At 36.7% G+C, this 27,428-nt stretch overlaps 1 long non-coding RNA gene across 1 annotated transcript in view; it reads right to left on the minus strand.

Moving 5' to 3' along the window:
• LOC119471398 overlaps positions 1-15,772 on the minus strand; it is a 122,057-nt gene extending 106,285 nt beyond the window's left edge. The window contains exon 1 of the long non-coding RNA XR_005200446.1: positions 15,642-15,772. This is a non-coding gene — a long non-coding RNA (uncharacterized LOC119471398). The remainder of the gene's footprint in view (positions 1-15,641) is intronic.
• Positions 15,773-27,428: the final 11,656 nt, after the last annotated feature.

Consider the following 27,428-nt stretch of genomic DNA (forward strand, 5'->3'; position numbering starts at 1 on the left):
GAAGTTCACTGACTTGCTTGAAGTAGGGAACTAGAACTCAAACCTGATGTTCCTGTTCAAAAGTAGTATATTTTTTGCTGCAGGAGGCTAGCATGTCCTTTTATGGATGTTCTCTGAACAGATTCAGGGAAGAGGCAATTTGGAAAGCTCAGAACATTCATAGTTCTCACTAATTTAAATCTAGGATGTTTGCTGTGTAGGATGCTGATTCTGTGATATATTTTTCTCTCTGAGTATTTCTATTAAGATTTCAGTGGAATAAAAGAAAAAAATTGGGGAAGAGATAAACAGGATCCTTCTGAAAGGAGAAAAATAAAGAAGTTTTTACTTAAAAAGAGACTGAGAATAAACCACAGTCTACTGTGGAATCTAGGAAGAAGAGAGTAAATTGCATGCTAATCACATGCAAATAATGCATGTACCTACTGTTTCATATACCTGCAAATGACCCTCAGGAATAAAAATCAGCTGAATCCATTATATCTCAGCATAGTCCCTGAATTGAATTTACTAGTAAAACCAACTCAGATGAATTTTTGTTTATTATTTAGCCAATGGGCATGTTTCCAAGGTCACCAATTAGCAGTTTTAATCTCTTTAAACCCCCATCTTATTTGGATTCATGGCTCTGGTCTACATCTTGTGTTCCCATCTGCATTTACTTTGATTTGCCACTTGGACATTCATACTGACCCCATCTGCACAATGGTGTCTGCCAGCCCAGAAGCTGGTCAGTTGCATTAGGGGTCTGGATGCTGGGCCTGGAGATGGCAATGAGGACAGTAGGCAGCAGTGACAGTGTATCAGAGGCCAAGGTCCAAAGCCAAAGCAGATATTCAGTTGATTGGACCTAGGAGTTGGGACTAAAGCACAAGGTGCACGGCAGGTGGACTGATGAGATTGCAGAGCAGCAGCAGTTTGGAGTTGGCAAGGTTTTGCTCACAGTTTGAGTGCAGCAGCCTTATTAGCAGGGTTGAAGCAGTGGTTTCATCCACTGAAGCTTCCTGACAAAAACATTGTCCCACTTTCAAAACTCAAATAAAATCTCAACAGGAAAGAAAACCTCCTGCATGTGGAAAGGCATTGGTCTTTGACCAAGCACTTTGCTTCTAGTGGGAGAGACAAGGAAAAAGAAGGTATCTACCTGCCCACCAGGTTAGCAATAAACTTCGGTTTATTTCAGTTATCCAACCCATAAAATGAAAATGGGAACTGCCTTATCTATAGCACAGACACATTATGAAAATTATGTGAAATAATGTGCATAACAGAGCTTTAAAAATAATAAAGTCTCATATCTTAGAAGTTGTCTTTTATTAAAGATTAGCATTGGTTTTGAATATACTAAAATATATCCTTTGATTTCTCTGGAAAAGGAATGTAGAATCATCTGAGCTATTATTAATCTTGTGTTAGTTATTTTTTGTCTCCAAATTCCAGCTAAGGTGAACTTTGTATATTCCCTAATCATAATATTTTGGATATTTTCCTATTTTCATGCTGAAACTTATACTATCTTTTTTCTACCTGGAAAATGTTTGCTTTCTATTTGTCTAAGTCAGAACTTTATTCATCTCTTCAAATCTCACCTTAAATATGATTTTCCCCATGAAAAGTTTCTGTCTCCTTCTTACTACTTTAAACTTCTAATATAATCTCTTGAATTTTATTATGCTACCACTTGCCTCATCCTTACAACAAAGTCATTTGTGTCCTTGAATTATTCCTTCTAACAGATTTTAATCTTCACTTGAGCAAGGAGGCCTAGAAGGCCTAGAGAAGGACTCCACCCATATAATTCTTCAACAGATATTTGTCAATAAGAACCAGACTCACTCTGAAATCTTCCTCTACAAATTTCCTTTGGTAAAATATATTTGAACAAATTGAAATGTCTTCACTGCTCTGAAATGGGAGGACTGAAGTACAGCAGGAATTTCATTTTTTGCTTTTTTTTGTGAGTGAAGATGGAAATATTAGAGAAATATTTCTTAAACAGCAATCTTAATAAATCTTTCTCTCACCATTAGCAACTTGGCAGAAAGTGCCTAGCAGAAGGCTTCCTATGTAACCTCAAGACCCATAATGAAGAAAGCAGCCTGTGAGATACAAAACAATTTGTCTGACTCACCTGGAAGAGAAATTATTCAAATCTTAATACACAATAAATTACAGTAATAGATGTAAAATCTCCCAGCATATTTCTGTATCCAACAGGTGTTCAGTAAGTGCTAAAGACAAAATAACCAAGAATAGCAAATGTGTTTTGCAGACACCAGAGTGCTAAATAGAGCAACCAGGATAATTATTGATGAAAAACCACCTCAAATGGTCATTCTTCCCTGAATCAGATGCAGGACACAACCCCTGTGCACCCAGGGAGTTTGTAAGATAAGTACATATGTACAGAAGGTCATCATGCCTCTCATTGACAAGTTGGCCAAATCAAAGTGGATCATGTCAGCCTGGTTTGGTTTGCCCGAGGGGAAATCATGCTGTCAGAATCCTTTACCATCTCATGTCCAGTGAGAAGTTAGGAGAATGCAGTTGCAACATGAATTCCATTTTTCTTAGGTCAGCAGTTTGATATGACTTGTCTTCAGACCTTGGGCAAAATGATCAATGCATATTTCAGACTGAAAGACTTTCAGCTAGCTAACTCATCTGCTACAATGTATTCTTAATGAGACACTAGAAAACCTGGTTTCTGATGCTGTGTAGCGCTTTCAAGGCATGAGCCCAAACCACTTATGTACTCTTTGCCTCAAGACTAGGGTGACGATTTACCCTTCATTGTCTGTCATAGTTCCTGCTTATACCTGCTGTATCTACCTAATTATTAGTAGTATCCTTTTTCATTTCCAAGAATACATATGTTTGGACAATAAATTTTATATACTTGTGACATGGTAAAAGCCCCATAAAGCTGCATACCTCAACCGTACCTCGGCTTTCTGTTGAAACTACTCTCTGCAACCGTGATGTGACAGGCAAGAAGTCCAAACCCATGCCATCTTGGCCCCTGCTACTTGTAATAAGTAACAGAGGTCTGTAATTTTCACCCTACCCAGGCAATGTGTAAACTAACGCTTATCTTGACTTCTGTGAACCACTTAAGTAACAATCGAAATGTCCAAAGTCCCCTGGCCCTCGGAATATCAGAAGTCCCTCACCCTCACCCCCACCCAGGAGGTGGTTTACAGAATGTCCAATGTCCAAAGGCCCTCGGAATGTCCAAAGTCCCTCACCACAACCCCTGCCCAGGAGGTGGTTTACGGGCATAAGAGGTCTTAACACTCTCCTTTTGGGGCCACAGGTTAGAGAGACGTGAGTCTTCTGTGGCTGCCAGCAATAAATGACCCTCTGAATTGGCCTACTTTTGTCTCAGTGGTGATTCTGTACTTGCTTGGTTACAACATACTTATCAATCAAAGACGGGGCAAATGATCTTTAAGATATTTTGCTGTTGTATATTTCTGTGATTTTAACTAGTTGAAAAAACACATCTAAAATGGGATCTAGTTAAATATGTATACATATGTGTGTGTAATATATAATTGTTTAATTATATATTTTATATATATAATTTGAGTGTCATACTGTACCTATGCTTTTATTTTCTGTACACAATAAATTCACATTACCAAAAATACCTTTGCAGAGTTAGACTGAAGCCATAGAGCTTATTGATATCTTCAGTCCTCTACCAGGGCTCTTTGATAGAGAGATGAGAATAGACAGAGTAACTTCACAGACTGATGTAAAACCTTTTCTTATTTATTTTTATTTTTATCTGTTCTCATCTTTGCTAGCCTATAAAGGAAGGCAGTGCTTTACTTTCTGAAAGTCTTGTCTTTGGGAGTTTACTGGGCTTCAGTCTTCTTGATGGAATGCTTCTTCACATACAAAAATATAAAATTTATAACAGCAAGAAATGTAAATTTAGTTTGTGAGTAAGAGTGAGAACATTAAAATAAGAAGGGTTGCCATGGATAGAGGCAGGTTGACAAATGCTTCTGAATGAAGGAGAGATAAATGTGAAAATATGAGAAAAATGAGAAAGTGCATTCAGACTTGCTAGGTCATATCCTTGGCTGTGAATATTTGTCAGATATTGTGACAGCTGTGCCTCATAGTATGACTTTTGGAAATAGGCTATTGTATTTGTTTAAAGAGGAATTCACATGCTCAGTCAATATCCTGGAGGCAGATATATCAAGGAACATTTAAGACAAAATGAGAAAATATAAGGAAATCATAAGGCCAAGTTTTGAGTACAAAGTTTCCCCCAAAACACACATAAACTTTGGATATGCATCAGAATGGGTAAAGGGTGACAGTTTTAAGTAAGTTGAGAAGAAAAGTAACAGTAAAGACAATGAGGTATGATGTCTTCAAAATTGCTTTGACTTTAGCCTGTGTCTTTGTCTCTTAGATTGCTCTGTTTAATGATGTTAAATAATCTCAAGTACACTTTGAAGCTGGGTAACCCACAAAGCTCTTCAGAGTAGCTTTGAAGTTAGATTCTGTAAAGCCGCAAATTGAAGTATAATTTAGGAATCCTGGATGTGGTATACATCTTCAGTCACTGATTTGAAAGAAGTCAAACAGACTGCATCTGAAAAGCACATAGTTCAATAGGAAGTTGAAAAGTTTGCCTGCTGAGATAATCACATTTGATATACTAAATCAATACTTTTTACATTTTCTTTACTATAAAAATTTTAGTTATCATTAAAATATTGAAAATTTTTGTTAGTGTTGTTTTAAATGTTTGAGGATTATTAACATAAATTACAGCATGCCTTCATCTTAGCCAGAATGAAACAAAACTTGGAAGTAGAAAAATAAACAAAGAAGAGGTAAACAAAATGATGAGGGCTTAAATCGATGTCACCGTCTCCTTAAGATTTCAAGTTCTGAAAAGAGGGAATTAGGTAATGTGCATTTGTCATTGTTTTGTGCCCAGCAAAGCACCATCTATACTTTAAATCTTTCTGTAGGTTTCCAATTGAGAAGACACAGGAAGTCATAGAAGCCATTCATCTTATGGAGGAAACTGCCGCTGGCAAAATACTTCTGTGGATACTATTTGAAAGAATCCAAAGAAATGAGTTTCTGGTCTTTTGTAACTCAAACTGAATGTACTATGATATAGTGCTAGGCATCAAAACAACCTGGCATGCCATTAAAAATAAATGTATATAAAGAAACACATAGAATCATTAAATATATGAAGAGATGCTCAATGTCTTTAGCAATATTGGATTAAGTAAATAAAACCCAAAGTAAGGTTATATTTAATGCAATGTACTTCACAAAAATTGACGAGTCTATCGTACCAAATGTTGAAATACAAATAGGCTCTTTTAAACTCTTGTGTTGAGTATAAATTGGTACAACCACTTCGGAAAGCAGGTTGATATGATCATGTAAGAGTGAATATTTGTATAACCTATTATCACAGTAATTTGATGTCTTGGTAAATACCTAGAAGAAAATCCTTTCACATGTTCACCAGAAGGTAATCAACAAAATTTATAGCAACAACATTTGTAATAGCAAAAATCTACAGAAGATTAAAACAACAAAGAATCCATCAAAAGGGGAACAGTCATATAGTGTATGGTATATTCACACAATAGAATAGTATGCATGTGTGAAAATAAACTTACCTCAAATGTTACAGTTTTGGTGAACCTACTTAAGAATATTCAGAAAAAGGAAATTCTTGGAACTAGAAATTAAAACAACAGCTAATACTAACTTGATATAATTGAGGAATGTTTCACTTTAGTTGTGTGAGATATATATATATATATATATATATATATATATATATAAACACATATATATTTATACATATATTTATTAATTTATATTTCAAACACATTTCACATAAGCATAGTATATAAAGATATATAAATTTTCAGTTCCTAGTTTTTTGGGGTTGTGGAAGCAGGCAGGTGTGGTCAAGAGGAACACTGGAAGACAGAAGTTACTTTCAATGTTGTAGTTGCTGGGTTGGCCAGGGCGTCACAGAAATTCATCATATTATTGAATAAATACATAGATTTTTTTATAAAGCTTTAGTGCTGTAAACAGAGCATTTCAACAGTTTCTTACACACAAATATTGCTAAAAATAATGCAATGGAAATGGAAAAGCTGTTACACCATGTCCTATATTTTTCTTAGAATTTTCACACATGTTCTTTCCTTTGAGCTTTAAAACACTCCCACGTTCCAGTGTTTATGTGATAGATAAGGAAACTGAGACTCAAAAGGACCGAAGCAATTCGATTAAAGTGAGGGTGCTAGTCCCAGAATAAGAGCTGATTAAAACTTTTCTGAAATTAAGTTGTCTATTTTCCAATATTTTAAGCCACTTACTTTGAAAATGTATTCTGACATATATTTTACAAAATTTTGAAATCAGAGTGATTTAATATTTTAATAGTAAGATGATGCTAAGTTAGAGGAAATCTCCCTACTCCCCGTATACTACCTTGGCAACTAAAGCATAGTAAAAGGCTATATTAGAATAAAATATAATATGTCTTTTCAGGCCTACATAAATGAGATTTCAGCTCTCTGAACATTGGCTAGTCATGCTATACAGAGGCCATGTATAGAGAAGAACATTCTTTCTAAAATATTTATTCATTCTTTGACTTATCAAGAAATAGAGAAGAATTGTCCTTCACCTTCACAAAAGGGTTTCTGCCTTCATTTGATCTAATATGAAAGAGAAGTAGAAAGGTTTTCCTGATCCCAACAGAAAATGAAATGTTTCTATATTCCCCGGTGGTGTCACTGAAGACGTCAATACTGAAATAAGCGTAGCATAGGCTTTTATTAATTATTTCAATCTTTGTGAAGTAGACATCCTTCTTCCCCCATTCTATACAGATGTCTAGATAAAGGTGATATCATCATCTCAAAGGAGATCAGAAACATTGGGACAAAACTTTTGATGCCTTTCAATATCGTAAATGAGTGGAGAAATTCAAGCCTCATATTTAGAGGCTCATCTTTTTCTGAATAGCCTATCTAGGAATTACTTATCTCCATGGACTCTGTTGATTAATGTAGTAAACATTAAATTTTTGCAAAGACCACCTCTGTAAATATACACATAGTTAGATGCTAAATGTGGCTGCAGACATTTAGAGGCAAGTAGTTCTTGATAAAAGCTGGAGTGGCTAGGGAACATTTTCAGAGAAAGAGAAACAGTCCAGGAGACAGAATATCACACTGAGTCAACAGGATCTGTGTCGATTTGGGAAACATGAGAGACATTTTAATCAAAGGAAGACACACTACTCTTATAAATATTCCTTGGACAAAGGGTTATCGCTCAGGCCCTGAGTCCTGTGAATGCACCTCAGCCACAAGAAAACCATAAGATAAATGATTTCCTTCCCTAAATGTGGCAACAATCTATTAGAGGACTGGTCTATGAACTTAAGGGCAGAGCCTCCTTGCATTAAAAATCCGTTTGGGTAGGATTCTATATAATTGGCTAATGCGAAGTTTGATAATAGAAACTTTCTTTCTATTATAACTCTCCCATGACCTGCCCTGAGATCTGATATTTTGTGCAAATGGCACCATCTTTGTGTATCTTATGGAAGATTCAGCCTCCAAGAAGAATTGTTTATGTGTACATGCCCCTGGGATAAAGGACATCCAACACCTTCAGAAGAAAGTGGTATTAAGACAGGCTCAAAGAAAGGATTGCCTGGTTGGAATGAAACCACCAAGTGAAATTGTCGTTTAGTAGTGTGTTCCAATCCCAGAAGATTAGGATAGGACTTGTTAAAAGAAAGTTGGAAAACCGTCACAGTCAACCAATTTTTCCATTTTTATTCTCCCAAAAACTGCACTGAAACATGGCTTGAAAGAAGTGAACTTGGATGTACTTCAGCAGTTCAATCTCTCCCCACCAGGGTGAGCCAGGCCATTTCCCTGTTTTGGTGCTTAACCTAATTTGGAATCCTCTTTTGCAAAATGCCTTTACCACCTGCCTGAGGTGAAAGGAACAAAGCTCATGCCAACTGACAGGAATGTTTTCTGCAAGGCTGAGTTAACAGGGCAACCTTGCATTATCTTTTGCTGAACAAGGAGATTTTTTCCAACAGTGAAGCCTGAGAATGTTCTTTTTATTTATTTATTTTTTTAATTCTTTTAAATGAAACAGGATAAGTGGAGAGGAGCCAAAACAGTGGATTTCACACATTGAGAGTGATGGTGGTTTTCTCGTGTCCTGAGGAATGAAGGGGCTCATGGGGAAGGTAGTGTGCTTCTCTACAGTTCATGGCTAGAAAAGCAACATAATTCCACAGTGGAATATCCTCTATGGAGCAGCCTTCTCCTAAGCAAGAATTCTCATTTGATTGCTGCCATGTTATTATTTACCATTATTCATTAAGAAACCAGTCCTCAAAACTTGTCTGGACCATTCAACAATCTTTAAACTCCCATCCCTAAAACACAACCTTCACTCTGTCACCAAGGTTACTTTCTCCCAATATCGTCTATATCATGTCTCTCTGGGGCTCAGAGACTTGCAGGGCCTCTCCAGCATCATTAGAATGGTGCTTGAATTTAACTGGACGTCGAATGTCTTACATGCAGGTCCTGGCTCACTTTTATAAACCAAAGTCCACCTATTCTATTTTAAAATGTTCTTCTATGGCTATATATCTGTGGCCAGTCAATTCTATAGACAGCTGCTTCTTACCCAGTTTTACTGACTTATTTTGTAGTTCTCTTAACTAGATACAACTTATATTATTTCATAAAATTTTACCTACTCTTCATGTCTTCTTTTTCCTCCCTAAAATCTTTTCTGATAATTTGCATGCATAGTGCATTGCCTGTCTCCACATCTTTTGCCGTATTTAAGGCTAAAGAAGCCCCACAGTGTGCACTGTGTCAAAATACAGCTTCACATGTTGTATGCATCAACTGTGTTCGTCTCAGTTCATTTAATCAACTAGAGTCAACAACTTCTTGTTTTCTCAAGTTCAGTGCTAGATCTTAGGCTGGTTTCTCTCTTCTCACCAAAAACCAGCACAATGATCATGTTTATGATGACATTTTAAAATAATTTTGCATAAATTTGATCCATCAAAACAATAGTAAAATGAAAGTCATTCCCAATTAAATGCACTACAAATTTTGAATTGACTGCAAGAAAAAACATTTAGGGTACAGTTTAAAAAAAATTGGCGTTTTCTCCTTCAGGACAAGTCACAAAGGATTCTGTAGTAGGTTTCATACTATTGTCCAAAATGTTACATCAAACAGACATGAGAATGTGACCTTATTTGGAAACTGGGTCTCCGCGGTTGTAACTAGTTAAGTTAGGATAAGTTCAAACTGGATTAGATTTGGCCCAAAATCCAAAGGCTGATGACCTTATACAAAGAGTACACACTGAAAGACACACAGAGAAGGACCATGTGACAATGGAGTCAGAGCTTGGAGAGACATATCTACAAGCCAAGGAAGTCAAGGATTGCCACAAGCCATCAGAAGCTAGAAAGATGAGAGAGGATGATGCTTCTTAGAGCCTTCTAAAGGAACATGGCCCTACTGAAATCTTGATTTTAAACTTCTAGCCTCTAGAAATGTGAGAGAACAAATTTCTGTTGTCTAAAGACACACAGTTTGTAATTATTTGCTACAGCAGCCCAAGGAAATGAATACAGATGTTGAGTGGTGCATTTAGTCTTCTGAATGTAAGTGAGGTGTTTCACTCAAAATAGAAAGTTTGATACTAGCTGAGAAACAGTTCTGACCAGGGAAAATCTCTTTCTACAAATGGCCTTAAAAATAGAATAGGTACTTTTTTTTGCGTTTTTTTTTTGTTTGTTTGTTTGTTTGTTTGCAGTGTTTTTGGTGTGATCCTCCTTGAAAGGAGGTGAATGAACCAAGTGACCTTTCAAGATCTTCCTCAATCCTTTGATACTGGGATTTTATGAACTCTGCTCACGTGATAATCTAGGCCAGCCTTACTAATGCGTGTATACTTCCAGAGCAGTTTTCTATCTCAAACTTCTACTGCAAGCAAGTAAATTCCCTCGTGGCCCCTACCTATCTCTTTCTATTCACACACCCTGAAGTGCAACCATATCTATGTTTATAGTGATATATTTGTTTCTACCAATCTCCTTAGAAAGAAGCCCCTACAATATGTCTTGTAGGCTGCTTTTGTTCACTATTTTTGGTAACCTTGTTTGATATGATCTTATTTTTATTTTTAACCAATGGGATTTAAAGTATTTCATTAAACTAGCTAGTAATATTTCTTTAAACTTCTGGATTAATCATAATTGTCTAGGTTGCAATAATAAATAATCCAAAATTGCAGAGGTTTCAAACAAAACAATTTTCCTCTCATCTACACAACTTGTACATCCTGAATCAATGAGAGCCTTTGTCCTACACCCTACTCATTAGAGAAGGCACACTAATGGAGTTCTGACATCTGGTATATGTTGGAATCTGGAAGGGAAGGTGGGGATGGCGCACTGGTTCTTAAAGGCTTCTACGTCCACATGGCAGACATTATTTACTATCCCATTTCACTGAACAGAGCAATAATATATCCATCCCTAACTTCTAAAGAGCAGAGAAGTGCAATCCTACCATGACTTTAGAAGGAGGTGTGTGAATATTGGTTACTAGTAAAATAATGACCAGCATTCTAGGCCACAGAGTATTTGTTACTTTACTTCATACACACACTAATGGGTTCTCATCAACTGAGTCTTCTTAGTCTTAAAGGAATTTATATTCTGGATAAGAAAGTAATTCTCCTTAGGGGAGAAACCACAGGTGTGGGCACAGAATTTGAGGTGGGCCTCTAAAGCAAAAGCAGTAATCTCAGGATGCGGACTGGGATGGGGAATGCGCTAGGTGAGTTGAGCAGAAAAAGCAGAGGCCTAGTTCCATGAAATGTCTTGGATTAGAAAGAAGGAAATAGGAAGTTCAATGTGACTACAAAGTAAGTATCAGGGACACTGGGAGAGTTTGACTACCTATTTTTCTCCTCCTCAAATCTCTATATTCACATTCATGCATACAGTTCCACTTCCCAACTGCTATGTGACTGGGATCCTGCAGTTCTCACCTCGCATTTCTTTACCAGATCTGTTAGCCACTGGCTATGCCACAGAGAAGGAATTAGAGTGAGACCAATGAGGAATTTAGGGTATAACATTTAAAGAATTACTTCCTTCTGATGCTGACCTTGCCATAGCTAAAACCAGGGCTAAATGCCTCCTTAAAAATGAAGCATTAGGCCGAGAGCGGTGGCACATACCTGTAATCCCAGCATTTTGGTGGTAGAGGCAGTTGGATCACCTGAGATAAGGAGTTTGAGACCAGCCTGGCCAACATGGTGAAAGCCCAACTCTAATAAAAAAATACAAAAATTAGCCAGATGTAATGGCATGCATCTGTAATCCCAGCTACTCAGGAGGTTGAGGCAGGAGAATCACTTGAATCCAGGAGGCAGAGGTTGCAGTAAGCTGAGATCGTGCCACTGCACTCCAGCCTGGGCAACAGAGTGAGACTCAGTCTCAATAAAAAAATAAAAAATAAAAAAAATAAGGAAGCATCAAAGCCAGATGGCATATTTTTTTAAAAGGTTTCTATTTTTTTTTTTAAGCATAAAATAGACAAAATAAAATCTATCCAGGACTACTGCAAATCTATAGATCAATTACTCGGGTGCTGATTTTTCTTTGCTGGCACTCCCACACACCTTACACTTCTCTATATTTGTCTGTCCTGCCTTGTGTTCCTACAGTCAGCCCATTCTTCCATACTTCCAGTTCCCAGTGGGCTCTACTGGGACTACTGCCTCCCTGAAATCCTCTGGCCCTAAGGATAGCACAGACTTCTCACTGTTGCTAGTATCTGAATGTCTCACTCTCTTTTTTTCCTCCTAAACCTATCCACACTTTTATAAAAATTTCTTCGTTAGTTTCACCTAAACCTGGGATGAATTCTCTTTTCTTCTGAGACTCTGACTGGTACACCGGTACACCCTACTTAAACCCAAGAATTGATGAATTGGCATGTGTTCCATAGGTGAAAGCTAAGGGAAACCACAGATTCCTGTTGCATTTATCCATCATGACTCATGTAGACCTTTGCCTGAGGTGAGTTTCCAGGTCAATCACATTTGTATCATCCATTATTATGATGTTCTGCTTATCTCAATGTAATGAAATATGGAGTGTGTACTTCCAGATTATGGAAGATGGCTTATCTTTTACCCTTTAATATAGCACACAAACCCATGATTTAAAATAATAATAAAATATCAAAAACTTATACTTTCCTCAACACAACCCTGAAGTTTCTCCTGAGAGGAATAAAAGCTGTTTTTCTGGCGATAAAAACCCACTGAAAAGTTTATAAAGAAAACAAACTCCCCTCGGGCAGTAATCAGTGGTCAGACAGTATCTGACAAGCACAGCAGAATTTTAGCTATTGCTCTAGGGCTGTTCTTAGTTCTGGTCAATTCCTTTGCTAACTGGAATATGAAAGGAACCCAAGTGAAAATAGTCCAGAGAGGGGGAAAATCAGAAAGATACTGTAAAACAAATTCATTATATCTGGAATATTAAGATATTTTTCTTAGAAGATTATCTTATTTTAGCCCCAGAGCACTTGAAAGTTCTGAAGATTCATTTTATGTAAAATCAAAATGATATTTTACATAACACTTATTTTAAGTTTAAAGGCTTGCTACAATGAAACTGGCACTATCATGAGCTTAAAGCAGCAGAATAAACTGAAGAGGCCTCATAAAAATATATAGGCAGCAGTCAACTGATGCAAGGGAGTAAGCTTCATGGCATGAGATCTCTGATTTGCGTTAACACCTAAATTTCTCCCGCCTCATTCTGGAATTCTCATGCAGTAGTGGTGTTTCTTCCTAGACTTTTTTCTTTTTTCTCAAAAAGGAATTGCAGTCCTATTTCCTGACTAATTAGAATGGTTTATAATTCAGTTTTGGCTTGCAGGAAGGGATTAATCTCTGTAAGAGGTGTGGGAAATTCAGTAGCTTCTTTTAGCAAGGGTATTCATGCAAACTTTGTGTTTATTTATTTAATTACTTTTATTTTGAGTTTCATTGAATAGGAATGTTTATTTTCTACAGGTTTAATTTTGATGTCAAGGTTAAAGTCTCAAACTCATTGTCTTTTGTTTATGGTCGCATTCACTCTCTTCCACACACTAACCTCCAGGTGTAAAGTAGCCATTGCATGCCTCAAAATTAAGAATCTGCCGATTTTCACATCTTCTACAAAGGCATGTAACTTGGCTAAACCCTGTATTCCCCACCACCATTAATCACTTTTACAAATGCACTGGACTCCAGAGACTCGGCTAGATGCTGCATGATATGAAAATACAAGGGCAAAGTCTTTATAGGAGTTTAGAGGATACCTGAAAACTATACCTTGTCAATAAACAACATCAGCTTAAAATAGACATCAGCATCATTGTCCTAGGAATGCAGGATTAGATGTCATATGAGCTCTCTATATAGCAAATATATATTTATAGAAAAAAATTGTTCCATTTATGCCCCTGCCACCAACCAGAGATATGATTTAGGGAAGTCTTTTTCCTGATTAACACAAGTAACATTATTTCTGTGGTTTCTTCCTGGTTTAAAACTTTGTATTACTATTTTATCCAGATTTCTTTATACCAGATATCTTGGGCATGGGGAAGGCTCTATGATTTTTACTTGGCAACATGACCACACTCTTAATTTTGAAGACGTTGAAGTAGGTAAGAATGACTTTTAGCATAGAAAATCCACTCTAAATAGAATCACTGCCCCTCTCCCACATTTTAGAGTTGACAAAATACATGAAAATATAATTTTTGTATAAGAACATTTTCTCATTTTGTATTTGGAAGATATGCAATTAAAAGTTTTATTAAACACGTCATACATTATTGAATTTATATAAGGTAGAAGTGAAAGTTATAGTGTCTCCAGTTTTTCAAATTTAAATTCCTCTGTAATCAGTTTCTTCATTCAAGATGATGAGAGACAGGGTACACACTCTTCTACCCACCTCACATTCTTAGCATATAGCAGTATAGATCATTCTCATGAGTCAGACTTTGCTGCTGTGACTAGACTTAGAGTCAGAATCAGCGTGAGATGGAGATATGAAATGGAGATAACAGGATGGATGATTAGATTTCAAAACAATGAATCCAGATATTTTTCTCATTTTTATCCCCAAATTGATTGATGGTCTTATCTCCTGCTTACCGTTCAAATCTTAACATATCTTATTTATCCCTAAAAGTCCAGTATACATATTTTCTTCTCAAAGCCATTTATGGAGGACCGAGTTCACTGGGATCTACTACTCCTGGCTCCTAAAGCAGGCACTGTCTCTTCCTCGTGTAAAGTGGCTAGAGCATACACTCTTCAATCAAATCTCTCGCCCTTACACCCTAGCAAGCCTATTCACCAGCTATGTGACCTAGGACACTTTTCAGAAACTGCTTGTTTCTCAATTTCTTCATCTGTAAAATGAGGATGATAATATGAATTACCAAGAGTTGTGGTGAGAATATCCCATAAAGTAGAACTTGGCACACAGTAAACATTAAATATCCAATGATGTTAGCTAACGTGATTTTACACCTAATAATATTCCAGGGTGTATGTCCTTTTACATAACTTGGTTATAAACGCCTTGAAATCAGTTTAAATATTCATACTTCTGGGTCTGGTGCCCAGTGCCCCAGCAGAGTACGGTGAACAGATCAGATGCCAAGCCAGCATCAGTCAACTGATACTTAGCAGTGGTTTCTGGTTTCTTTAAGACAGGGAATAAATTACAGGTGAGTATATAGTGGAATAGGTTTTGGAAATGTAGCTCAGGGACATGCTAAATGCCAGATATGCAGACTACATTAGGCCAGAGCTGAGTACACCTGCATCTGAGTTCCTCCCTTGAAAGTTATAACCTGTGCATTTGAGACAAAAGGTCTTCCCTAGCTCATTCTAGTTGTGCCTATTTGAAAGAGAAGACAAAAAAAACTCAAATTTAACTCTTGTCACAAATGTATACATTACAACAAGTACCTCTTGGTTTCTACATATTCTCCTCCTAATAAGTATACCAGCATGAGCATAATCTCTTTTACTCACATTTTTGCCAGTGAATCCACAGAAACACTGCAAGATGTCAGCATTTCTTATGCTCTTAAAACATTTGTTTTTCTCTTATCAGAACAGAAAACATGAGAGCAGCTGTTTTGAAAGTCCACAGCCCAAATGAAAGTTCATGAAGTTCCCCAGATGGCCCCAACCTGTAGAAGTGACGTTTGATAAAGTGGCCGGAGAAGCCTAATGATGATCAAAAGCTGAAAAGCACAGGTAAGAGGAATGAAGCAACAGAAATGAGGGTAACATAAACTTCACTATACAAGAGAGTAAGAATGAAATGCTCTTCTACACACACACAGATACAGACATCAGCACACACCCTCAAAAATGACTGAAGCCTGGAGACAGTTGTTTCCAGCAATAATAATTGTAACTACTTGGTAAGCTCTAATTAGGTATGAGATACTTACATGATGAATCTGCAATTCTTAAAGCAGTCTTCAAGGAAGCTGCTGTTATCTTTATCATATAAAGTTGACAATAAAGCTCAGAGAGCCTGCTCAGGCCATGATTCTAGCACATGGCTGAGCCTGGTGCCGCTTAGGCAGCTCCTGTTCCACGCAGCACATAGATCTGCATCCCACTTGGCACCTTCACACTGAGTCATCCTTTTACTTCCATTGTATGTGATTTACAGATCCACCCACAAGATAGTTTAAAAAATAAATGGCTACATTTAGTCAGTGTTTCCATTATTCTAACAAGAACCTATTCAAATGCCCCAGGGACCATCAAGCTATCCTAGACTACCTCATCAAAGCCCTATACTATATATATGCACACACACATACATATGTATTCACATCCATATCTGTATCCCTGTGTCTATCTGTATGGTTTGTATTAGTCCATTTTCACACTGCTGATCAAGACATACCCAAGACTAAGATGAAAAAGAGGTTTAATTGAACTTGCAGTTCTACATGGCTGTGAAGGCCTCAGAATCATGACGGGAGGCAAAAGGCACTTCTCACATGGCGGTGGCAAGAGAAAAATGAGAAGGATGAAAAAGCAGAAATCCTTGATAAACCGTCAGATCTTATGAGACTTATTCACTACCATGAGAACAGTATTGGGAGAAACTGCCCCCATGACTCAATTTATCTTCCACCATGTCCCTCCCACAACACATGGGAATTATGGGAGTACAATTCAAGTTGAGATTTGGGTGGAGTCGCAGCCAAACCATATCATCATCTTTTATCTACTTAACTCTCTGAGGCTGTTTATTCCTTGTCTTTCCCATTATAATCTGTCTCATCACCAAAACTATAAACTATTCACATCCATCTTTCACATAGTATCGGACAACAACTGACACGAGTTTTATATATATATATATAAAAACCGTTATAAGACAGCAAACTTAATTGACTCGACAAATACTGTGTGTGCTCTGACTACTTCACTGACCTGTTGTTTCCTTGCCTCTCTCCCTCTCTTCAGAACTCCCTATTTTCTGAGACACAACAGTATTGAAATTAGGCCAATTAAGATCCCTACAATTGCCTCTAGGAGTTTAAGCAGAAAAGGGCATACATTTTTCATTTTAAATCAAAAGCTACACATTGGGAGGCCAAGGTGAGAAGAAGGCTTGAGGCCAGGCATTCAAGTTTGGCCTGGGTAATAGAGGGAGGCCCTCATCTTTGCAAAACTAAAAAAAAAAATCACCTGTAGTCACAGCTACTTATAAGGCTGAGAGGGAAGTGCAGCTTGAGCACAAGAGTTCAAGGCTACAGTGAGCAATGGTTATACCATTGCACTCTGGACTGGTTAACAGAGTGAGGTTCTGTCTCTGAAATAATTAAATATAAACAAATAAAAAGCTTGAAATGGCTAAACTTAGTGAGAAATGTCTGCTAGAAGCTGAGATAGGCCAGAAGTTCAGATTCTTGCACCAAACTGTTAGCCAAGTTGCAAATGCAAAGGACAAGCTCTTGAAGGAAATTGAAAGTGCTACTCCAGTGAGCATGCAAATGATCAGAAGGCAAAATAGCCTCATTGCTGATGTGGAAAAAGTTTTAGTGGTCTGGATAGAAGATCAAACTGGCCACAACAGCTGGTCTAATTAAGCCAATGTCTAATTCAGGGCAACACAGGTCCTAACTCTCCTCAGTTCTATGAACACTGAGAGAGATGAGGCATCCGAAAAAAGAAAACACCTGAAGCTGAGATTGATTCTAGAAACTGCAGCAAATTATCAAGAAGATCTAGCGAAGATAATTGACGAAGGTGATCACACTAAACAACAGATTTTCAATGTTGACAAAACCAACTTCTATTGGAAGAAAATGCCATCTAAGGCTCTCATAGCTTGGGCGGACAAGTCAATGTCTGGTTTCAAAACTTCAACGCCAAGCTGACTCTCCTGTTAGGGAATAGTGCAGCTAATGACTTTAGGTTAAAGCCAAAGTTCATTTTTCATTTCCCAAATCCTAGGCCCTTTAAGAATGAAGCTAAATCTACTCTTTTTGTGCTCTATAATTGGAACAACAAAGCCTGGATAACAGCACACCTGTTTAGATAATGATTTACTAGATATTTAAAGCCCACTATTTATATCTACTGCTCAGAAAAAAAAAAGAGATTTCTTTAAAAATATTGCTGCTTGTTCATTATGTACCCAGACACCTAAGAGCTCTGATGGAGAGGTACAAGAAGATTAATGCTGTTTTCACACCTGCTAACACAACCCCCATTCTGCCCACCATGGATCAAGAAGTCATTTCAACTTTCAAATCTTATTATTTAAGAAATACATTTTATAATGTGATAGGTGCCATGGCTAGTTATTCCTCTGATGGATCTAGGCAAAGTAAATTGAACACCTTCTGGAAAGGATTCACAATTCCAGATGCCATTAAGAACATTCATGAATCATGGGATGAGGTGAAAATATCAACATTAACAGGAGTTTGAAAGAAGCTGATTTCAACTCTCACAGGTGACTTTGAGGAGTTCAAGACTTAAGAGGAGGAAATAACTGCTGATGCGATGGAAGTAGAAACCAGAACTAGAAGGGATGCCTAAAGATACAACTGAATTGCTATAATCTCATGATAAAACTTGAACAGATGAGTTGCTTCTTATGAATGAGCAAAGAAAGTGGTTTCTTGAGATGGAATCTACTCCTGTGAAGATGGCTATGAACATTATTGAAAAGACAACAAAGGATTTAAAAGGTTACTTAAGCATAGTTGATAAAGCAGTTGGCAAGGCTTGAGAGGAATGACTTCAATTTTGAAAGAAGTGGGTGAAGTGCTATAAACAGCCTCACATGCTACAGAGAAATCTTTCATGAGTGGAAAAGTCAATTGATGTGGAAAACTTCATTGTTATCTTATTTTAAGAAATTACCACAGCCACCTTAACCTTCAGTAACTACCGCCCCTGATTAGTCAGCAGCCACCAACATCAAATCAAGATACTCCAGTAGCAAAGCGATTGAGACTCACTGAAGGCTCAGATAATTGGTAGCAATTTTTAGCAATAAAGTATTTTAATTAAGGCATGTACATTATTTTTTAGGCCTAATGCTATTGCACACTCCATGGATTATAGTGTAATCATAAATTGTATATACATTGGGAAACAAAAAGAATTTTGTGACTTGCTTTATTGCAAAATTCACTTTATTGCAGTGGTTTTGTAACTGAACCTGCGAGATCTCAGAGGTATGACTGTAATTGAAAGCAAATACAATTTTCTTTCCATGGCGTTTCTACCGCTTGTGATATCTTTTCCTTCACCACCCTCTTTCTCTTTTTTGAAATAAGCAGTCACTTTAGACCAAAGTTATTATCTTTCCCCTTACTGAACAGAAGCAGATTACATCACTTCACCTACGAGGTGATAGTTCTCTGCCTCTATTGTTCCTAGCGCATGTTCATTCACTTAAGTAACTATAATTTTTAACTAAAGTAACTTCTATTTCACAGAGAAAAATAAGAGGTGGATAATAAATGCATGCACGTATTATATTTAACACTGATAAATCAGATTACACATAGCTGTTTTCATTAAATCAGAAAGATTAAACTGGTCTCATTTGCCAAAGACTTATCTATACTCTGTTCCCTTGATTTCTTTAAGTATTTTTAAGCTGGTTTATATAAAGATACCATTTATTGTAATACATTTAAAGTATTAAAGTTCAATTTTCTGGAAATTTTAGGAATATTCAATTGATGTGTATTTATCTGCAAACTAGAACGAGTTCCTTTAGGAGACTTTTTAGGTTAATCTATCAATATCACATGGAAATTGGAAAACACTACACATTCATACAATCTGTGGTAAAGGTGGTAAAGGCTTTTCCAAGTTATAGACACAAGATATACATATAGCTAAAAATAGACCACTTCACTTCTAAGGTTTAGCCAAGGATGCAGAGCAAATAAAGAACCACAGAATCTTACTGGTCCATCAGAAACTGATCCTCTTCTCACCGGAAAAAATCTTCATTGTTTAGAGCTAAAAATAGGTAATCGAAAAAGACTAACAAACTAGATTCTCTGTGTCTGTTATTTAACAGAGAGTAAAAATTACCAAGTGGTCAGACCATGAAACACACCTCTTAATCAATAAAATTAATAAACCAGAGTATCTGTTGTCTCTTACCCAACAGGGACCAGATCTCTCTAAACAATTAATCCTCATACAGATATTATCAAATAATCAGTCAATAAAACCAAATACCCAAATATTGCTGCCAGCAATCAGGAATAATTTATTGGCTGAAAACAAACCAAAACCAAAGACAAAACACAAAATTAGTAGAAAGTAAAATTAAAATTAGATAAACAGAGAGTCATTAAAGTTCCTTCACCTCTTTGAAGTCACCTCTGGGAGAGGAGAAAGGATGTACTTTTTCCCAAGATGCTCACCTTTGGTGAGGAAGGTTACCTGGCCATGGTTGGAGAATCCACTGGGCATATTGGTGGAAGATCTCCAAGCTGTTAAAAGACAAATTTCAAAAAGGTGCGATCATGACTCTCTTACAGATAGAAAAACGAACATGTGTTAAATATTTGATGTTTCTCATATGAGAAAATCAGGAAGGTACTACGACTTGTTCAAAGGAAAATTCAAAGAAAGCATAGGTTCATATTAAATTACATATAGATGCAAAACTGTTTTTTGTTTCCTGGAGTAGGAGAGAAGTCAATGACTACTCTATTGGAAAAGATAGTTTGCCAATTTATCAGTTACCTACACTTTACAAATAGGTACAAAATAGCTCAAAGATAATTAACAGGGCCACAACTGGAGAGTGTATGAACGTGTGCTATAGGCTCTGATGTGCAGCTCATATGTATCATTGTATAAAACTCACTAGCTACTCAGTGTGGTGTAAGAATGTCACTGTTATCCCCATTTTATGGATAGCAAAGCAAATAAGGTAAGAGCTCAGGGTAACAATTTACATTCAGGTTTTCAACCACAATGATTGATGGTCTTTGTCCCTCTGTACTAGGCCTATACTAGGCCCTGTGGAGGATGTAAAATAGGTAAAACTCTGGACTGATGAACTTTACAAGTTTAAATAATGCCAGTCATATAAACTTGCAAGAGAAAATATGTGCATCCAATGACAATGTTTAAGAGCTCAGAGAGAGGTGTGATCACTTAAAATCTAAATGTACCTTTTATCTAAGCATTATAATTCAGGATAAAAAGTCTTGATTTATTTAATAAATTTACTTTCATAGTATAAATGATAACCAACACAATCTTTTCATATGCATACCATCTTTCTCTGCTATCAAGATTAACCTAATTTTTGTTTTTGGCCGTGGCATTTATCCAGTCAAAGAGAAGGACATTTGACTACAACTAGCCAGAAATGTGGGAGCAGTCATGGCTGCATATTCAGTTACTTCAGAAAACAGCAGTAGCCTCCTTTGTCTGACTGAAACCTTTTCAGTTAAACATCTTCAGTTTGTCCTTAAGTCAACTACTCCTATATTAGGTCACACAGTAAGAGGGGCTGTATGACTACGAGGTCACTGAAACTGGCATCAACCAGGAATCAGTCCTTGAAGAGGAACAAACAGTAACCTGGAGAAGGACTTTGAAATGGAGATGGTGCTAGATGGTAAGGTAAACTTGAATTGTCAATGAGCTGGCCTGTCTGTCGCTGTCTTTCCCTAAAAACAAAACCTGCATTTCTGTGTTCTCTAAACAAGACTGTTTTCTATGCTTCTTTTAGATTTTTGTGTTCAGGTATTCTGGGGTTATTATCACAAAAATGGAAAACAAGGAAGTAAACTGAGACCGAATTGCAAATTACATTTTTAAAAGGTTTACAGTAAAAGAATGCAATAGATAGAAACTGTGATGAAAGTGAGAATGCAGACCAGAGAAAATGAAGGCAAACATTTCCAAGACTAACTGAGCCCTCAAGCAGTGAGAATGGTACTTAGTTTCCCTCTTCACATTACTCATCTCCAATTCCTCTTCTACCTTCTGTGGGCTTTCTCTGTGTGGTTTCAATATGGCTATCAGTAGCTCCCAGGGGTAGATGTTTTCTTGTTTTTAGTTCAGGAAAATTTGTGAAGTTTACTCTGTATGGAGCAGTTTTATCATGAGCACCCTCTGCATCACTTATTGTGACCACTGTGATGGGATATGTCGATACATTAATCCAGTAACAACCAACTGTGGAGTTGGTAGTTAAGTAAGTCCCATTTAAACTTTTAGCACAGTGATAAGATAAAGATGACTTTCCATAATAAATACGGGGTCCTATTTTCTGGGTGAAGAAACATTGGATTCTGGACAGATTAGAGCCCCATCCACCATCTTCTAAATTGATTTTGGAGAGTCATGCTGCATGCAATGCTCTTTCTTGGCATGAGGAACCAGGAGCACCATTTCTGCTGTGTCTGCACATGAGTCTGTGTGAAATCAGTCAGTGCTTCTTTCTCTTCATCTGTCAAATGGAGGTAATGTTTACCTCATATGGTGACAAAATACATAATCTGAAAACTTTTTTAAAATAAAATTTCTATTTTCACACCAATTACTTTTTCTGGATAAGATGCGGCTGCTTTCTTTCTTCAACTCTCTTCTCTCAGTTCAAGTAAGGAGATAATGACTTGTATCAGTGTTACCACATTTTGTAAGTAAAAATAAAATAAATATTTTACCTGTCAACTCTATGTGGCCTCTTAAAATATGTCAGAGAAGATCTGAGTAGCCTTGAAATGGCCCTGCCACCTGAGATAGAACATCTCTGGCCTTATAGGTTCTTCTATCCAATGAAATCCTGATGGTACTCTTGGAAGTGTTTCAGACATTCAGCAAGATTAAAGACTCAGGCTTTGATCGGTGATCACTTATTGAAGTTACATTCTTACAATTTGGTAAGCACGTTTTGTCCACAAAACAGTGATTACTTGAAATATGGAATTAGATACATTGGTAGGTTGCCACAATGCACACTCTCTTTTGTTCGCCCATGCATTCTTATCTCTGAGTGTCCTGATGATACTTAATGTGTCACCAAATGAGTTTGATTGCTGATACAAAGCCTCAGAACTGACTACTGGCTTACCCTGCAGTTGTGCAGGCATGACACATTAGGGGAAGAAGGGCGATTCTGTCCTTTTCAATGTTTCTTCACTGTGCGGGAGAAATGAGCTGTAGTGTATCAGTTGGAAATTATGCTGATTATGGCTTATTTATAAGCAATGGACCTCCTAAAGCCAGTATGGGTGACTCACACTATTAGGAAGAGAACATTGTGTAATGTACTGAAGGTGCATCATGGAAAATATTAGAAACATCTTTGCAAAGATAAGCTCTGATAGGCCAGAAAAGGAGTTGCTAAGGCCAGCAATGAAGAGAATCAACAAACAGTAAGTTGAGAGAATCCTCTATCCTTTCAGCTTCCTGATGCTTACACCTGGCCTGCCAGAAAGCCCTGGCTCTGAGAAGATAACTAGGCAGTAAAAATTCTTGGGGAGTGCCAGTGTCACATATTTTACCTTCTCAGAACCAGAGGACAGTAACATTAAAAAAAAAAAAAATAGAACAGCTTCAACAAAAGACTTTTGCACACATTTCTGTATGAAGGATAAATTTTTCTATCATTTAAACTCCAGATTATATAAATTGCTGGGGTTTTTTCTTTAAAAAAATATAAAAATAGCTGGGCGCGGTGGCTCACACCTATAATCCCAGCACTTTGGGAGGCCGAGGCGGGTGGATCACGAGGTCAAGAGATCGAGACCATCCTGGTCAACATGGTGAAACCCCATCTCTACCAAAAATACAGAAAAATCAGCTGGGCATGGTGGTGCATGCCTGTAGTCCTGGCTACTCAGGAGGCTGAGACAGGAGAATTGCCTGAACCCGGGAGGCGGATGTTGTGGTGAGCCGAGATCACGCCATTGCACTCCAGCCTGGGTAATAAGAGTGAAACTCCGTCTCAAAAAAAATATATATTTATATATAAAAATAGAGGCAGAAATATGATATGGAGGGCTGTATCTGCAAAGAACTGCTTCATCATTCAGCTACAACTTATCATTATAGCACAGAAATATGAAGCTGATCCAAATTTCTAAAAATCTAGTTCAATTCTTTTTGGTTTTAGTTGAGGAAACTTAGGCCTGGAGAGGGGAGAAATTTAAATGGAGTCCAGTCTAATATACTGAAGTTGGCATTTTGTAGTAACTAGGTAATTAAGATACTTCAAACTTAACCCATGACCAGATCTAAATTCTTTGCTAAAAATCAACTCATACCTTTTATTTTTAAATCAATTTATATGTTTGAAATCTCTGCTGATCCAAGATTTTTGCCATGGACTCAAACTATACTGATGTAGCTGTCGGTATACACCCATATCTTAGCAGTCACCTCTAACCAAAGAAGGCTGAGCACTTGGTAGCTCTGACAAACTCTGTCTGTGGGGCTACTTTCTGGCCACAAGAGCATGATCAGACCAAGCACAGGGGAAGCTGGAATTGATGAAGAGTAAGTGCCTTGGATATCTGCTCTCAAACAATGACTAAAGCAAGTAGAAGGAGAAATATACTGCTACCTTGCACCTGGGTTGGGATATTTCAGAGTCATATTCTATGCTGGCTCGCCGAGTCCCCCAGTAGAATAGAGCTCCACTTGTCATGGTTATAATTGACCTGATTGTGCATGTACGATTGACTTCTATTTTTTCTTTGCTCCCTGATCCTTTCTGAAATCACCTAAAAAATTAACTACTTTCACTTACGTCCTTCTCGTAGGATCAGATTCTTGAGAACACAAACCAGGGAAATGTTTGGGTTTGTGTATTATCATGAATAACAACTCACTTTCATTCTTACTGTTGCTCACTGTTAATACCTACAGATTTGTTGATGTTAAAAAATGCTAGTAGTTTTGTGTTTCTAATGTACCTGATCTATGGCATTTCAAGTTGTAAGATTCTTGAAAAAAGATAATTTTAGTGACTATATTTTAGGCCTTTATATTTAATGATTGACAATCTTTATATCAGACAGTGGTAGAATCACCAAAAAAAAGCTAATTTATTAAAATTATTAGTTAATATATCTTTTACTTTTAATCATAAATTGTTTATATACAGTGCACACTTTTGGTGGTTTAAGTTTGGATTACTTGATCTCACACTGAAACTCCAACCATAGTAAGCACATACTTATAATTACAGCTGGAAGGGACCCTAGATTCATTTTTAAAACAGTCCTCTCTCCATACATGAACAAACCATGTTCTAGGTGGATTGAATGAACTTCTAGGTAGGGAATTTGGGATGTAACTAGGAAGAGAATTTGTTCCTTCCTAGGAACAAATGGGTTGAATGAACTTCTAGGTAGGGAATTTGTGATGTAACTAGGAAAAGAATTTGTAACATAACTAGAATTTGTGAGGCTACTAGTGAATTTGTAACATAAATAGGAAATATATGATGTCCTAACTTCTGGGACATTGAGCTTCTAGAGAATACATTAAAGACCATTTCATTGCATTCTCCCTACTAACCAGAACTTTTTGAACGAAGAAGAAGTCTCCTATAGAGTATATCATGAACATCTAGAATGTCTGAAAGTTAAAAATATATAGTAGGACTTATATTCCAAATATAGTTAGTTGAGTAAAAGGTAGCAGTGTTGTGTCTTCCGAGCTAAACTCACAAAAATTCGAGGGAAAAATAGACTAAAACACTGAAGCAGCTGATCAAAATATTAAGATGAGAAAATGTAATTACAGATTATATCAGGAGAAAGATTCTTGTGGTGAAGATGGAAGGAGATATAAATGAAAAGCATGCAAGCTACACTTAATATTAATGAGAACCTTGGATACATCTGAATAGTTTTAGGAGGATTAGGAGGTTTTGAACCTGTGTCCTAAAGAGTTAAAATAATCAATGACTAAATTTGGGGGCTTAAAAGATAGCAAATAAAACATGAAACAACTTGCTGAAAAATTCACTAACACATAATTTTGAGTTTGCAGGATAATAGATAAAAGAAACAGCTTGAGGAAACACTGAAATCTTCTCTACTTAAGAGATCAAGATAAAACTGGCTGAAATAGGTTAAACCAATATGGCTGACTGGAGCCTGTGCAAAGTGAGCTTACTAACATCACAGTCTGAATTGCCACAGCATGTGTTATGCTAACTCCTCCTGAATATGCACATGCAATCCATGAGGTAGCATAAAGAGATAACTGTGGACTTTCCAGACCTCTCCTTTCCTTTCACAAATCACCTACTAATCTCATAATCCACCTCCAGAAACTTTTCTAATAAAATATATTGCCTTGAAGCCAGCAGAGGGAGACAGATTTGAGCTCGATTCCTATCTCTTTGTGAGTGAACTTGCAATAAAGAGCTGAAGTTTTTTTGTGCCTCAGAAACCTGGTGTCATAGTATTGGCTTCCATTGCATCGGGCAACAAGCCTCTTTTGCTAGGTGACAGTTTTCATGGCTTCTATTCCACTTCACGATTAAAACATTAATATTACTCTTGTGTTTTGGAGTAAACCAATGTTATAATTAAAAACTTTCGTGAAATACACCTGATAAAATTTCATATTCTCTTCAATAGAAAAACCACAGCAGTATTGTATCACCCCTGAAACACTTGAAATAAAAAGTATTACACATACACAGAAAAAAGGGAGAAATCTTTCAAACCATCAATTAACCAAAGAGTGAAGAAAAAATGTAGATGGCAGAAACTCTAATAAGTCTTCCAGTATGGGTTCCAATATAACCCAATTGCAGATAGAAAAACTACTATGGATATTAATTTTTATTAGGGTATAATTTACATACAGTGAACTGTCAGATTTTAAGTTTAATGTCTAACAAATACATATATGGACATAGCGCATTTTTGAATCCCAGAATCCTTCTAAGTCAACCTCCTCACCCTAGAAGCAGCCACTGACCTGCTTTATATCGCCTGGATTAGTTTTCGTATTCTACAATATTGCTCAAACGGAATTGTACAATATTGACTCTTTTGTGTCCAGTTACTGAACATAACATGTTTGGGTGCATGTTGTTGAATGTATCAGTAGTTTTTCCCTTTTTACTACTGAGTAGTATTCCATTATATCAATATGCTAAGAATTTTTCATGTCTACTGATATTCATTTGTTTTTTATTTTTGCTTTTTGTTAATAAAGCTGCTATGAACGTTGTTACACAATGATAATTATAACATGTTTTAATTTATATTTTATTTAAATAAAATTACTGGGCAAATACATAAGTTATAGATATAATGTAAATGACAAATCTCATGTATCCTATAAAACAGACTATGGGAAAGTATTATCTTAGTTTCCTGAGTTTTGGACGGTCAGTATGACTATCTCACTTTATTGTAATGTCTGCACTGATATTAACATGGTTTCTTCTGGCATATATTAAATATGTGCACTTAATTATTGATATATAGGCCAATAATAATATTAACCAACTTAAAGTGAGTACCTCCAAGATATTTAAAAAGTCTAATAATTGAAAAACTCCAGTAGCTAGTTAGATTCTGTAATTTCATAGTATGATATAAAAGGTGCTCATAGAGTCTTTGAGATTAAGCTTAATGTTAAAATTCACATGGCTAAGGATATTGACAGAGTCACCAAGCAACAGTTTGAGGTCACTAACTCATATACCATAAAAATTTGACTTCCCCCCAACTGACCCC

Source organism: Cebus imitator, unplaced genomic scaffold (genome assembly GCF_001604975.1).
Source record: "Cebus imitator isolate Cc_AM_T3 unplaced genomic scaffold, Cebus_imitator-1.0 Scaffold60, whole genome shotgun sequence".
NCBI classification, from domain to species: Eukaryota; Metazoa; Chordata; class Mammalia; order Primates; family Cebidae; genus Cebus; species Cebus imitator.